Source organism: Pantherophis guttatus, chromosome 2, assembly GCF_059756535.1.
Source record: "Pantherophis guttatus breed Tessera chromosome 2, ASM5975653v1, whole genome shotgun sequence".
Classification (NCBI taxonomy): domain Eukaryota; kingdom Metazoa; phylum Chordata; class Lepidosauria; order Squamata; family Colubridae; genus Pantherophis; species Pantherophis guttatus.
The window spans coordinates 17,961,044-17,974,961 of NC_142064.1; positions in this window are offsets into that span (position 1 = coordinate 17,961,044).

Consider the following 13,918-nt stretch of genomic DNA (forward strand, 5'->3'; position numbering starts at 1 on the left):
TAACTCAGGGTTGAAATGAGTTTGGCTGTTTTCTCACAGATGTTTCATTGCCAAAACTACTCAATATCTTCAGTGCTGGGAGACCCAGTTAGGGCAACGAAATGTCTGTAAGAGAACGACCGGTCTCAGAGAGCACCAAGGACTCCACAAGATATTTTGTTTAGCATTTGCTTTCCTTCCATCCTTCCCATGGTTGATTTTGAAAATTGTAAACGAAAGGCGGGGGGAGGGGGGGAGCTGTTTGCCTGCCATGTGCTAATCCATGGCATCCACAGGAAAAAGTCAAAATGGTATTTGAGATCATGCGATCAAAGCCCCATCCTTTGGATGTGTGTAGGACATCAACATACGTTCAAAAGAGGTGGAGGCTTTGATTACATTGTTGTGACCACCGTCTTGACCTTGGGGATCTCTCTTGTATATGACCACTGTCATATACAACCAAACACAGGGAAGCAGCACAATTCAAACGTACAGGTAGTCCACAACTTCCGATCCCAATTGAGGCCAGAATTTCTGTGGCTAAGCAAAATGGTTATTCAATGGGTCACACCTGATTTAATGACCTTTTGGCCATGTTTGTTAAGTGAATCATGCAGTCATTCAGCCAGTCCATCTTCCCCCACAAGTAGTAATCACAGGACCCTGGGATGCTACAACCATTGTACCAGTGGTGAAATCTAAAATTTGTTACTACTGGTTCTGTGGGCGTGGCTTGGTGGGAGGGGGTAATGTGACTGGGTGGGCGTGGCCATTTTTTTTTTTAACTTTTAAAACAATTTTTTTCTACAACCTCTTTGGCGAAGAGGTTGTAAAAAATGCTTTCAAAAGGCTCTGATGATCCAAGCTGAGTTGCCTGATCGGCAGAGACTTTTTTTCTTTTAAATGCCTCTGACGATCCAAGCTGAGTTGCCTGATCATTAGAGGCATTTAAAAGGAAAAAAGTCTCTGCCGATCAGGCAACTCAGCTTGGATCGTCAGAGGCATTTAAAAGAAAAAAAGGGTTTTTTTCTTTTAAAAGCCTTTGATGATCCCAGCTGAGCTGTGCGATCATCAGAGGCTTTTTTTTTTTACTTTTAAAAATATTTTTTTGGCCGAAGAGGTTGTAGAAAAAATGCTTTTAAAAGTAAAAAAAAAGCCTCTGATGATTGTGTGGCTCAGCTGGGCATGTGGGGGCAGGTGGCAGGGATTTTTGCTACTGGTTCTCTGAACCACCCACCTCCATCACTACCGGATCTGGTGATCTGGTCCAAACCGGGAGCATTTCACCCCTGCATTGTACATATGTGCTGATTGCCAAGCACCCAAATCCTGACTAGGTGACCATGGGGATTCTGTGACGGTTATAAGTTTGAGGACTGGTTGCAAATCACTTTTTTCAGTGCCATTATAACTTCGAACAATCACTAAACAAATGATTGTAAGTTGAGGATTATCTGTACAGATAGTCCTCGATTTACAACAGCTCCTTTAGTGACTGTTCAAAGTTACAATGCCACTGAAAAAAAGTAACTTATGACCGTTTTTCAAGCTTATGACCATTGCAACATCCTCCATGGTCACGTGATCAAAATTCATATGCTTGACAATTGGTTCATACTTATGACGGTTGCAGTGTCCTAGGGATGATGTGATGAGCTTCTGCAACCTTCTGACAAGCAAAGTCAATGGGGAAACCAGATTCGCTTAACAACCGTGTAACTAACTTAACAACTGCAGTGATTCACTTAACAACTGTGCCAAGAAGGGTCGTAAAATGGGGCAAAACTCACTTAACAAATGTCTCGCTTAACAAACAGACATTTTGGACTCAGTTGGGATTGTAAGTCGAGGACTACCTATACTATATACAGATCCATCTTAGGAGAATTAGCTCCACAAAGCAGAACCTCCTCAGAGAATAGCTGGCTTACAACAGTGGTGGGTTTCAAAAATTTTCGCTACCAGTTCGGTGGGCGTGGCTAGGTGAGGATGGCCATGTGACTGAGTGGGCATGACCAACATGACATCACTCATGCCCATGCCCACTCAGTCACATGACACCCCCTCCACCTAGCCATGCCCACAGGAAAAGGTAGGAATATTTTTGGAATTTCCACCTATCTACCCCTGCCCTCCCTTCACCATTCACTTCTGTTTCCCCTCCTTTAGCAGCCCCGGCCCTAGTCTCGCTTCCTCCCCCACCACCGCCTCTTTTTTTGGGCTTCTTACCTTCCACAGCACCTGGTTCAGAGTCCGGAAGGCAAGCTGACCGGAGTTTTCGGCGTCCCCCAGCCAGCCGCCACTGCTGGAAAGCGGCTGGCAAAAAAGCCTTAGGCCACAGGCCACCAAAAAGTACTGGAGGTCACGGAAAAGGCTGCTGCCATCACTACCATGTTCTTCATGCATGCGCATCCCATTGGAGTTGCAAGGCAATGGGTTGCGCGTGCATGAAGAACATGGCGGTGATGAACATGGTGGGTGGGGCGAGCGAGCGGTGACTGGGGGACTGGTTTGGGGTCGTGGCCAGCCAACCATGGCTACCGGTTCAGCAACTTTAGCCAAATTTCTGCAAACAGTTCGCGCGAACCGGTGCGAACCGGCTGAATACCACCTCTGACTTACAATGTCAAGATCCTAACTGTAAAGCAACAGCTGTAGTGTGCAAACCACACAGTGGGTCTTTTTATTCCATTATGTAGCTCCCTCTCCAGACCTGAACAGAAGCAAGAGCAACATTTCTTCTTGTGGCACATGGCTTTCTGCGGGAGAGGAGAGGGGAGGGGCTTTCATCCTAAATAAAACCCTTCCAAATTACTCCAGGGTCCATCTCTTGGAGAAAGGTAGTGGCAGGAAGCCATACCGTATTAAAACAGTAGATTAAAACAAACAAACAGCCTTTTGGATCCGATTACATCTTGCTTTCCTAACATCGGACAAAAACCAAAATCAAAGGCAGTAAAAGACCATCGTAGGACCTAATGGTCTAATAACTCTGTGCTAAAAGTACTTGTGGGAGTAGGCTGCTCTCAGCTCAGCGTGGGTTCCAGGATGCACCACAAGCTTTAAAATCCACAGCACTGAGCACTCAGGAGCATTACTGCATAAGTGCTCGCTTTAAGACTTCCTCCGAAATGCAACACAGCTCACTTAAGAAGCGTAATTAGGCCTCAATTGTGGGTGAGGGTTCACACATTGTGGATCATCCTTAAAAATGACAGCGTGTGGGGAAGTAGCAGGGGGAGGAGGAATAAATGACCTAGGGAGTTCTGAAAGGGGCATAATGCTACATTGCCTGTGGAGAAATCTCCATTTTATGACCTAAGTGTGGATCATTGTCTTCTTCCCACATCATATGTGTAGGGATGCATGTTTATCCCACAGGAACATTTAAGAAGCCCTTTCCTTTTTTTTCTCTCTCTCTCTCACATCAGCTCACGATAGATTTCTTCCCAGAAACAACAAGAGACAGAGTAGCCTTTGTGTTGTGTGACGTAGATAAAAAAAAAATCACACCACTGTGGTGGCCATCTTGACTTTTCTTAACCACATCCTGCAGACACTCCTGTCTCCAGAAGCACAAAAAATCTCATACCTTCCTCTCATCTTTTTCCACAACATACATATGAGGTAGATTGGGCTGACTGGGCCTAAATCCTAAATTGCATTAACAGTGGGATACAATCAAGATCAAGTGAGGTATTAATACCACTCTATAAAGCCTTAGTAAGACCACACCTATGACACCACACTATAACAAAGATGTTGAGACTCTAGAAAAAGTGTAGAGAAGAGCAACCAGGATGATTAGGGGACTGGAGACTAAAACATATGAAGAACGGTTACAGGAACTGGGCATGTCTAGTCTAGTGAAGAGAAGGACCAGGGGAGAAATGATAGCAGTGTTCCAGTATTTGAGGGGCTGCCACAGAGAGGAAGGGGTCAAGCTATTTTCCAAGACACCTGAAGGCCAGACAAGGAACAATGAATATAAACTGATCAAGGAGAAATTCAATCTAGAAATATAGGAGGAACTTTCTGACAGTGAGAACAATCAACCAATGGAACAGAAGTTGCCTTCGGAAGTTGTGGGAATTTCAACACTTGAGACTTTCAAAAAGAGATTGGACTGCCATTTGTCAGAAATGGTGTAGGGTCTCCTGCTTGGGTGGGGAGTTGGATGGCCTACAAGGTCCCTTCCAACTCTGTTAATCTGGAATCTGGAATAAATCATCAACTGAGCAACAATGTCAGAAATAAACTTGAATCAGATCCTCAACATAGCTAGCCCTGTAACTAGCTATTCCATCTCCTCAGAGAACAGGCCAGTTAGGTTGGATTCCATATCTGAATTCTACTGTAAATTATACAGTCAAGGAATTCTAAAACTCAGGTAAACAATGGCGATATACAATTAATCCTTGATTTACAACCACAATTGAGGCCAACATTTCTGTTGCTAAGCAAATCATTTATTGAGTTTTGCTCCATTTTACAACCTTTCTTGACACAGTTGTTAAGTTAGTAACATGGTTGTTAAGTGAATCTGGCTTCCCCATTGACTTTGCTTATCAGAAGGTCTCAAAAGGTGATCATGAGACTCTGGGACACTGCAACTGTCATAAATATAAGTCAGTTGCCAAGCATCGGAATTTCAGTTCCATGACCATGGGGATACTGCCATGGTTGTAAGTATGAAAAACGGTCATAAGTCTCTTTTTTCAGTGCCATTGTAACTTCGAACAATCACTAAATGAATAGCTATAAGTTGAGGATTACCTGTATGTGTCAGGGAAGCATTTGAAATTGCTTTGCACAAACCTAGAGTTTTTCTTTCGTACAACAAAATCTTTGTAGTCACAACGCAATTGTGGTGAATTGCCCTAATTCTTTTAATATCTCTGATAATGGCTGGTGGTGTAGCCAGTACCACAAGAAATATGGTTGTGTAAGTACAGGTAGTCAGTGGTGGGCTGCAACTGGTTTAACAACCAGTTCTGTGAGCATGCATTTTGCACTCATGTGCGGGTGCGCATGCGCCAGTGGTGGGTTGCCCCCGGTTCGGACCAGTTTGTAAGAACTGGTCGTAAAACCAGCAGGAAGCCCCGCCCACCATCCCAGATGTCGTCATCGGCAACCTGCGCATGTGCAGAAGCAAGGCGCGCGCGCGAGCAAAGCAATTGTGCACGCACGCTCCCATTGCAAACCTGTAGTAAAGGTAAGTAGAACCCACCCCTGGCGCGCACCTAACGCACTTGTGTGCAGCGTTCAAAATACAGCAATTTGAAGCTCAGTTGCTTACCTTCTAAGGCAGCCCCGATAAGTAGAATAGCGGAGGCATGGAAATCAGCTGTGCCACGCGAATCAGCTGAGCCAGAAAGAAGGAAATATAGGACAGGATAGGGCGGGTGGGCAGGGCCAGCTGATCGTCGGAACTACCGGTTCGCCCGAACTGGTCCAAACCAGCAGCAGCCCACCACTGCAAGGTAGTCCTCAACTTATGACCACAATTGCGCCCAACATTTGCAGGAAACAACTTCGTTCACATTCCTTCACGTCTTGATTCCAGAAAACGTTTGATTCGGCTCTTGTTTCTCTCTTATCAGTTTTCCTGCAAATTGCTTCTGGGCATTCTGCCAACCACAGTAAGATTACAGTTATCTGAAATATTGTGCCTCAGAATTGAGTTATTATTCTTTGGATTCTTGTCAGCTGTTAATGAAGTTAAATTAACAGCCTTTGTTCAGAAAAGACTGATTTAAATTAGTAAACTAAGGTTTGTATGGACTTTGTGTGTGCTGCGTTCTTTGGGGTCCGTAGCTGGGGCAGAACAAAAATGGTCATAAGTCACTTGTTTCAGTGCTGTTGTAACTTTGAACGGTCACTAAGTGAACTGTCGTAAGTTGAGAATTACCTGTAACAGAATTGGGAAATAACGGGGCAAGAACAGTATCACAAAGTCAAGAAGTAAAAAATCAGGATTCTCAAGTTATTCTAGCGATGAGATAAAGCCCTAAGAGCTAAAAATGGAAAGAACAAGGAAAATATCTTAACATGGCTAGCATACTGTTAAATTACATTAGACAAATATGTGTTTTTTTCTCTTTTACTTTTGTGCATTATTTTCACATCTGTCCAGAGAAGTTTATTTATAGGCTAGATCAGAAAACTGATTGAAAATTGATTAGAATTTTCAGGGGGGAAATTCTACATTTTCTGCCTTGGTTAAATTAGGTCATTACATTGGTAACATGTTTCCCTTTTGCTTGTGCAAATTTTTCAAGGTAGAGGGATATGGCTGGGCTTGAAAAATGTTCTTTTATGAAGCTATTTTTCCATACCAGAAAAAAGAAGGCATGGCCGGCTGACAACATACGTGCTTTGTTAGAAACAGCAGCATTTGGAGCACTAAGGAGTCGATGGATTAACATTCTCATCCATCCATCACAGATGATCGTGATGCCATTAAGTGAAGAAGATTTTCCTCAATTTCCTATCCTGTATTGACAGGCCTTAATGCTGGGTCAAATGTATCAGTTTCTGCTGGTGGCTGGTTTGGAAGCATTATCTGTGGTGGAGTGTAGAAGTTAAAAGTTCCTGGAAGGAAGTCATCTTGCCTTGTATGGGCATTATAGCTCATCTCCCATCATTTCTTGATGGCAACAAAACAGGAAACAAGCACAGCTATCACTATGATTGGGTACCGTAGATTTACCTCATAGTGGATTAATGCAGGTAGACCTCGTCTTACGATTACAATGGAGCCCAAAATTTCTGTTGCTAAGTGAAACATTTGTTAAGCGAGTTTTGCCGCGTTTTAAGACCTTTCCTGGCACAGTTGTTAAGTGAATCACTGCAGTTGTTAAGTTAGTAAGTGGTTAAGTTAGCAGTGGTGAAATCAAATTTTTTTTACTATCGGTTCTGTGGGTGTGGCTTGGTGGGTGTGGCAGGGGAAGGATACTGCAAAATCTCCATTCCCACCTCACTCCAGGGGAAGGATACTACAAAATCTCCATTCCCACCCCACTCCAGGGGAAGGATACTACAAAATCTCCATTCCCACCCCACTCCAGGGGAAGGATATTGCAAAATCTCCATTCCCACTCCACTCTGGGGCCAGCCAGAGGAGGTATTTGCCAGTTCTCTGAACTACTCAAAATTTCCGCTGCTGGTTCTCTGAACTGCTCAAAATTTCCGCTACCAGTTCTCCAGAACCTTTCAGAACCTGCTGGATTTCACCCTTGGTAATATGGTTGTTAAGTTGGTTTCCCATTGACTTTGCTTGTCAGAAGATCGCAGAAGCTGATCACCTGGACACTGCAACCGTCATAAATATGAGTCAGTAGCTAAGCATTTGAATTTTGATCACGTCACCACGGGAATGCTGCAATGGTCATAAGTGTGAAAAACAGTCATAAGTCACTTTTTTCACTGCCATTGTAACTTTGAATGGTCACTAAATAAACTGTTGTAAGTCGAAGACTAGCTGTACAAAGAAGGCAACAATCATAAAGAGGATTTTGTAGAAACATTGAGAGAAGAAAGAGTCTTGTGAGCAGTTGAAGGTAGTTGTATCACGAGGGGGTGGAGGGAAGATAAAGAAGGAATATTGTAGAGAACAAAAGAAAATATATGTAGGTGGTCCTTGACTTACGACCACAATTGACCCAACATTTTCTCTGCTAAGCAAGACAGTTATTAAGAAAGTTTTGCCCATTTTACAATCTTTTTTACAACAGTTGTTAAGTGAAGCATTGCAGGGGTTAAGTTAGTAACATGGTTGTTAAGTGAATCTGGCTTCCCCATTGACTTTGTTCGTCAGATGATGCAAAAGGTGATCACATGACCTCAGGGCACTGTGACCGTCATAAATATGAGCCAGTTGCCAACTGTCTGAATTTTGATCATGTGATGATGGGTATGCAACAATAATCATGTATAATATATAATATTATATAATATTAGTGTGATTTTGGGGATTCTACCCAAAGAGCCTTCTACTGTTGGTACTATTTTTGCTTTCTGTTGCCACAGTCTACTTCTATGTTATTCTTGTTGTCTTTTTCTCTCTGGGTAATTATTTCTGGTTAAATTTGCTCTGTTATTTTTTTCCCCATTATTAACATGCATGTGTTTCTGTATGCGCATATGTTTATGTGTGTCTGTGTATCTATACATACGCACATATAATGCATACTAATAAATATAGGAAGTCCTTGACTTATGACCACAATAGAGCCCAAAGTTTCTGTTGCTAAATGAGACAGCTGTTAAATGAGTTTTGACTCATTTATTACCGCATTTATTACCTACATGTGAGCAAAAGATGATCACATGAACCAGTTACCAAGCGTCTGAATTTTGATCACATGGCCACCAGTGGTGGGTTTCAAATTTTTTTACTACTGGTTCTGTGGGTGTGGCTTGGTGGGTGTGGCTTGATGGGCGTGGTAGGGGAAGGATACTGTAAAATCTCCATTCCCATCCCACTCCAGGGGAAGGTTACTGCAAAATCCCCATTTCCCCCCTATCAGCTGGGACTCAGAAGGCAAAGAATAGATGGGGGCGGGGCCAGTCAGAGGTGGTATTTACCAGTTCTCCAAACTACTCAAAATTTCCGCTACCGGTTCTCCAGAACTGGTCAGAACCTGCTGAAACCCACCTCTGGTGGCCACGGGGCTGCTGCAACAGTTGTAAGCATGAAAAATGGTCATAAGTTACTTTTTTCAGTGCTCTTGTAATTTTGAATGGTCACTGAATGAATGGTTATAAAGTGAGGACTACCTGTAATACAGGAGAGACTTTATTAAGAAATCAGCACTTCTATTATATAACAATTCTTTTGATGTGAGTTGAAGAGCATAACAATGTTATACTCAACTTTAGATGAAAAAGTTAAATAATTCTATGCTGGTAATATTATCACCCTAAACAGTCGCTAAGACTGATAGAATATATTTTTTTCCTTCTCTTTTCTATTCTCAATACTCTAAACTATTTAAATAATATATCCAGAGTCACTTTTTGTGAGATGGCAGCTATACAAATTTAATTATTAAATGAATAAATAAATAATTTGCAATCGTATTATACGAACATGAATATTATTGAAATGATGTTGTGCATTAAGCTTTATAACAACATAACAAAAAGGGGAGAATAAACCGACGTGACTGTGTTAGGAAAGTTTATTTTTTATTCATCAGTTTGGGATATCATGGCCCTCAGGGTATAAGGCCAGAGGAGAGATTTCTATTTATAATGGCCCTTTTCAGACTCAGCTGCATTCTTGTGGTTCTTACAATCTCAGCTTCACTTGAGGATTTCACTTTTCTGCTGCTGTATAAGGTTTTCTGGACCTCTGGGGAGTGCAAATGTGCCTTCACAGGCATTTCTGAAAAAGATCTTTGAAGCCGTGACATAAATCAACACAAGTTAATTTTTTTAAAATGGGGGGGGGGGGTAGTAGTAGTAAGAAAACAAGAGACTCCCCATCTATTCCACCAAAAGCTGCTTGTCTATTTTTGAATACCCATGGCTTCCATAAAAGTCTTCTAGACCAAGGGTGTCAGTCTCGATTTCATTGAGGGCCACATCAGGGTTGTGTTTGACCTCAGGGGGACGGGGGTGAATGTGGTCGGGGTGGGTGTCACTTTTGTCGGGGGCACCTGTGGTGGCCAAGTGCTAAGGCAGCACTTCCCTCAGACCTTCCCTCATTCTCATTATAATCTCCTTCCTTCCTTCCTTCCTTTCCTTTTCTTCTTTTTCCTTCCCTCTTCATTGGCCTTTCTTCTTCCTTCTCCTCTTTCCTTATTTTTCCTTCCTTGCTCTCTATCCATCTTTCCTTCTTTTTCTTTTTCTTTCCTCTTTCCCTTTCTCCTTTCCTGTCCTTTCTTGGATGCTCAAATGCAAAAGGGGAAACATTTCTCCTTTTGTTTTCTTCTGCTTTTAGTTTGTTTTACTAGCCCTATGCTAAAAAAAAACAGAGCGAGGGCTGCGTGCAGCCCCACCGGGCCCCGTTTTTTGCCACAATAGCTTTCTGCAGCCCTCTACCAGCAAAAACGGAGCTCGGGAGAGCTGTGCGTGACCCTCCTGAGCTCCGTTTTCGCTGGCAGAAGCACCACAGGCCTGTCTTTTGCTGTTTCCAGGGTGGCCAGATCTAAGTACCCCGCAGGCCGGATTGAGTTTGACACCCCTGTTCTAGACTATCGGAAGCATACTTTCCAAGCTTTCTTTTCCATTGTTTTTTTTCTGAAAAATCTGAGTTTGGATGGTTTTATTTATTGTGGCTTTGCTTTTGACCGTGATTTGTTTGGCAGTGTGTAAAGAAAGAACTGAAGAAACTTCTTGGATGAGAAGCGAAACGTCTGCAAGGAAAAACAAAGAACAGTTAGTTGCCTTTTGAAAAAAAAGCACTTTGGGGACAGCCATGACCTGGATGAACTGAGAATCTCCATAGAGGGTGTACAAAGAAATCAGGCAGTCAGCAAGGAATACAATCTGCTCCTGTTATTCCAAAAGGCCTTTCTTTCACCTCCTGATAGATCGGGTGAGTGCTAACGCTGGGCCTGTGGCCAGTTTGCTTGAGGATTTATTTCATTATTTTTAAAGGCAGCGCTCATCTTTAAAAGCTTGCCAAGTGAATGGTATTTCACTCCCTCTCCTGTCCCTTCCTTTTGCTTGTCTCTCCTCTCCTCCCCTTCCTTTTCCTGCTTCTGTCCTTCATTTCACCCATTAGCAGAAAAACAAATCACTCTTAAGACGATCCATGAGAATTTCTGCCTTCTGGACCCATTGACTCCTGTAAGATATTTGATCGGAGAGGAAATGTATGGGGGCAGGGTGGGGGGGGGGGCAGGAGGATGGAAAGAAAGGAGAAATGTGTCATCACTCATTAAGGAACATCGCAATTGCCTAGCAAAATTGAGAGGGGGCAGAAGCAGGGGTGAAATCCAGCACGTTCTGACAAGTTCTGGAGAACCGGTAGTGGAAATTTTGAGTAGTTCGGAGAACCGGCAAATACCACTTCTTTCTCAGTGGGGTGGTAATGGAGATTTTGCAGTATCCTTCCTCTCTCACACCTACCAAGCCACACCACGCTCACCAAGCCACACCCACAGAACCAGTAGTAAAAAAAATTGAATTTCACCACTGGGCAGAAAGAATAGCCAAGAGGGACGAAACTGGAAACATTTTCTCCTAGAATATACAGCTTGCATTGTACTGTGTTACGTATATAATGTACTAGCTGGATACCCGTGCTTCACTGCTTATGACCCTTTTTCACACTTACAACCATTGTAGCATCCCCATGTTCTTGACAGACTCTCATTGTCATCGTCACCAACAAAGTATATCTGGAGAAATGAAGGCTGCTGCTGAGTCCCGTTCCCCACCACATAATACTCCCTATCCTGTGGTAGACCTGCCCCTGCACTTTGAATGTTGGCATAAAATTTCCCTCCTTCACCTCTTTCTGGCTCCAAAAGACATCATTTTGAAGCACCCGTTGTATTTCTGGGCAGATATATATATATATAGATATAGATCTCCATTGACAAAGGGAAGCACCAGCCTCCAGCACTGTCTTTATTCCCAAGCAAGTGTCTAGATTTATAGAAAACCAAAATGGTGCCTGACAAAGACCTGCCAAACCCTTTGAAAATGTTTGTCTCTGCAAATAAGAGCAAAGAAATAATAATAATAGGGAGCCTTCTGAGGCATTTTTTTTGTCACTGCCCTTGTTCATCATAGTAGTCCTTTTGTTTGTATGAAAAAAAAGATGACTGCTCTGGAATTGAATATTAACATGGTGCATGAAGAATATTCATGTTGCTTTGCTTTGTATGACATACTGCTCTGACCTCTGGAAGGAAAAGAGAGATATAGTATAAATCTGACAACAAATAATATCAATTAATAAATTAGATGGGTGGGGGAGGGAGAAAGATATAGTGGGATCTTGTTATGAGTAGATCTAATTCTTTTCTCCAGTCACAGTTGTCCTCGCAGCTGCAGGAAATTAAATATTTCCTCTTTGACTCAGTAAACACAAAAGATAGCTTGGAAGTCCTTCTTAGAGCCATGCCATTATACAAACCCAGCAGACTCAATAATTTTGCAACTCATTTGGACTTAATGTGTGGATAGATAGATAGATAGAGAGGGAGGGAGGGAGGGAGGGGGAGAGAGAGAGAGAGAGAGGGAGGGAGAGAGAGATTTGTTTATACATGTTGGGCATATTTCCTAGGAAGGATCATGAAATTTAAAAAATGTACAAATCCTACTTTAGGTGTTCCAAATATGATAAATCATATTTTTTAAAAAATCTACACTCCTTTAAAATTTAAAACATTAGCTCATGTAGGAGAACCCTTGTGGTTTATTTAGCCTTGAGATGAATTGTGTCTCTCTGGACAATTCTGACAAAACCCAGAATTGCTTCTCACCATGGCACCCCTTCTTCTTCTTTTTTTTTTCTTTATGGGTGAAAGCCCCCCAAGCATTTATGTTGTCTTCTAATCAACCATGAAGCTGCAAAGAACATTTTGGACAATAATGAACATCCTTGCTCAAAATGGTGAGCTTTCAAAAACACATATGACGGACAGGAGAGAGAGCCCAAGGTCTGCAGCCAGCACTTAATTGCCATGCTCTGGTGGGTGCCATTTCCCCCCTCCATCCTGCGGGGGTACATTATCCTGTTATTCCACCTAGAGCGTATCATGTGATGCAGCCTTAAACTCTCCTCCTTGGAGAACAATGGGAATTACACCCGCGATGCCTTTGCCTTCTTCATTGGCCTCACGACCTCTTGGCCTCTGCAGTTCATAGGTCATCTCAGGCAGCAGGCAGGCAGTTTTTGATGTAACCTCTGAACTCCAGAAGAGAAAAGGCTGTGAAACCCTGAGAGATGATCCATCTCTGGCCGGTCACAATAAAGAATGCCATTCAATCAGAGCAGAGCGCACAAATTAAATGACACTGCTTTCCTCCCTGCTCACTCCTTGCATTTCAATTCGCCTTGTGTATTGGGAAGCCAGGAAGGGGATTTGGGGGAAGAAGGAGATACAGCCGAAGGTTGCCCATGTGTCCCAGAAACAAATCTGGAGATGCAAACGAGTCCCACATATGACAATAGAAGGGTTTCAAATCTGTGACTGGCCACCAGAAGGATATTGTGATCAGTTGATTGCAGCAGGTCCGACGGAGGATAGAAACTATACATTGAGTAGAGCTTGTTAACGTCACTGCTGTTAATATCACTGTTGCTGAAGTCCAAACAGACTATCCATCATTTTCAATAGCTGCTGCATCATTTCTGGAGCCCCAAATATCCCCCTATTCAGGTTTTTTTAAAAAAATAATAATAGAGAAATGCCCCAATTCAAATGCAAGGCTATTTCTGCCATCGGAAAAGGTGAGGAAGTTGATCTAAGACAGGAATCTGTCAAATATTGAGCTGAATTTGGAGAGGCATCAAGTAGAGTTGGTAGTTCAGGCATCGAAGTGGGCCTGAGATTTATTTAGCTCAATGTTTCTCAATCTTGACAGCTTGATGATGTGTGGATTTCAACTCCCAGAATTCTGGGAGTTGAAGTCCACACATCTTCAAGCTGCCATCGTTGAGGAACACTGATTTATCTGATAAGCTTGTGTAGGGTCTCTTAGCCAGGGAATAATCTTTCACGATCTGTCTGCGGCATTATACAATCTAAGCAAGAATTATGTTCTGTTGTGGTGCCATGCAGGGAGGTGTGCAATTCATGCTTTCATCCCAGAAATAACTAATGCTCTGTGGCATCTTGAAAATTCAAAGGGGAACATGAATCTCTAACTGGCAGCGAATGCCAGCTTCTTCTGGCTTCTTCTGGCTCAGTCACAGCTTTTATAAACAGGGAGAAACACTTTGGCAATTATTCACCCCAAATATTCCTTA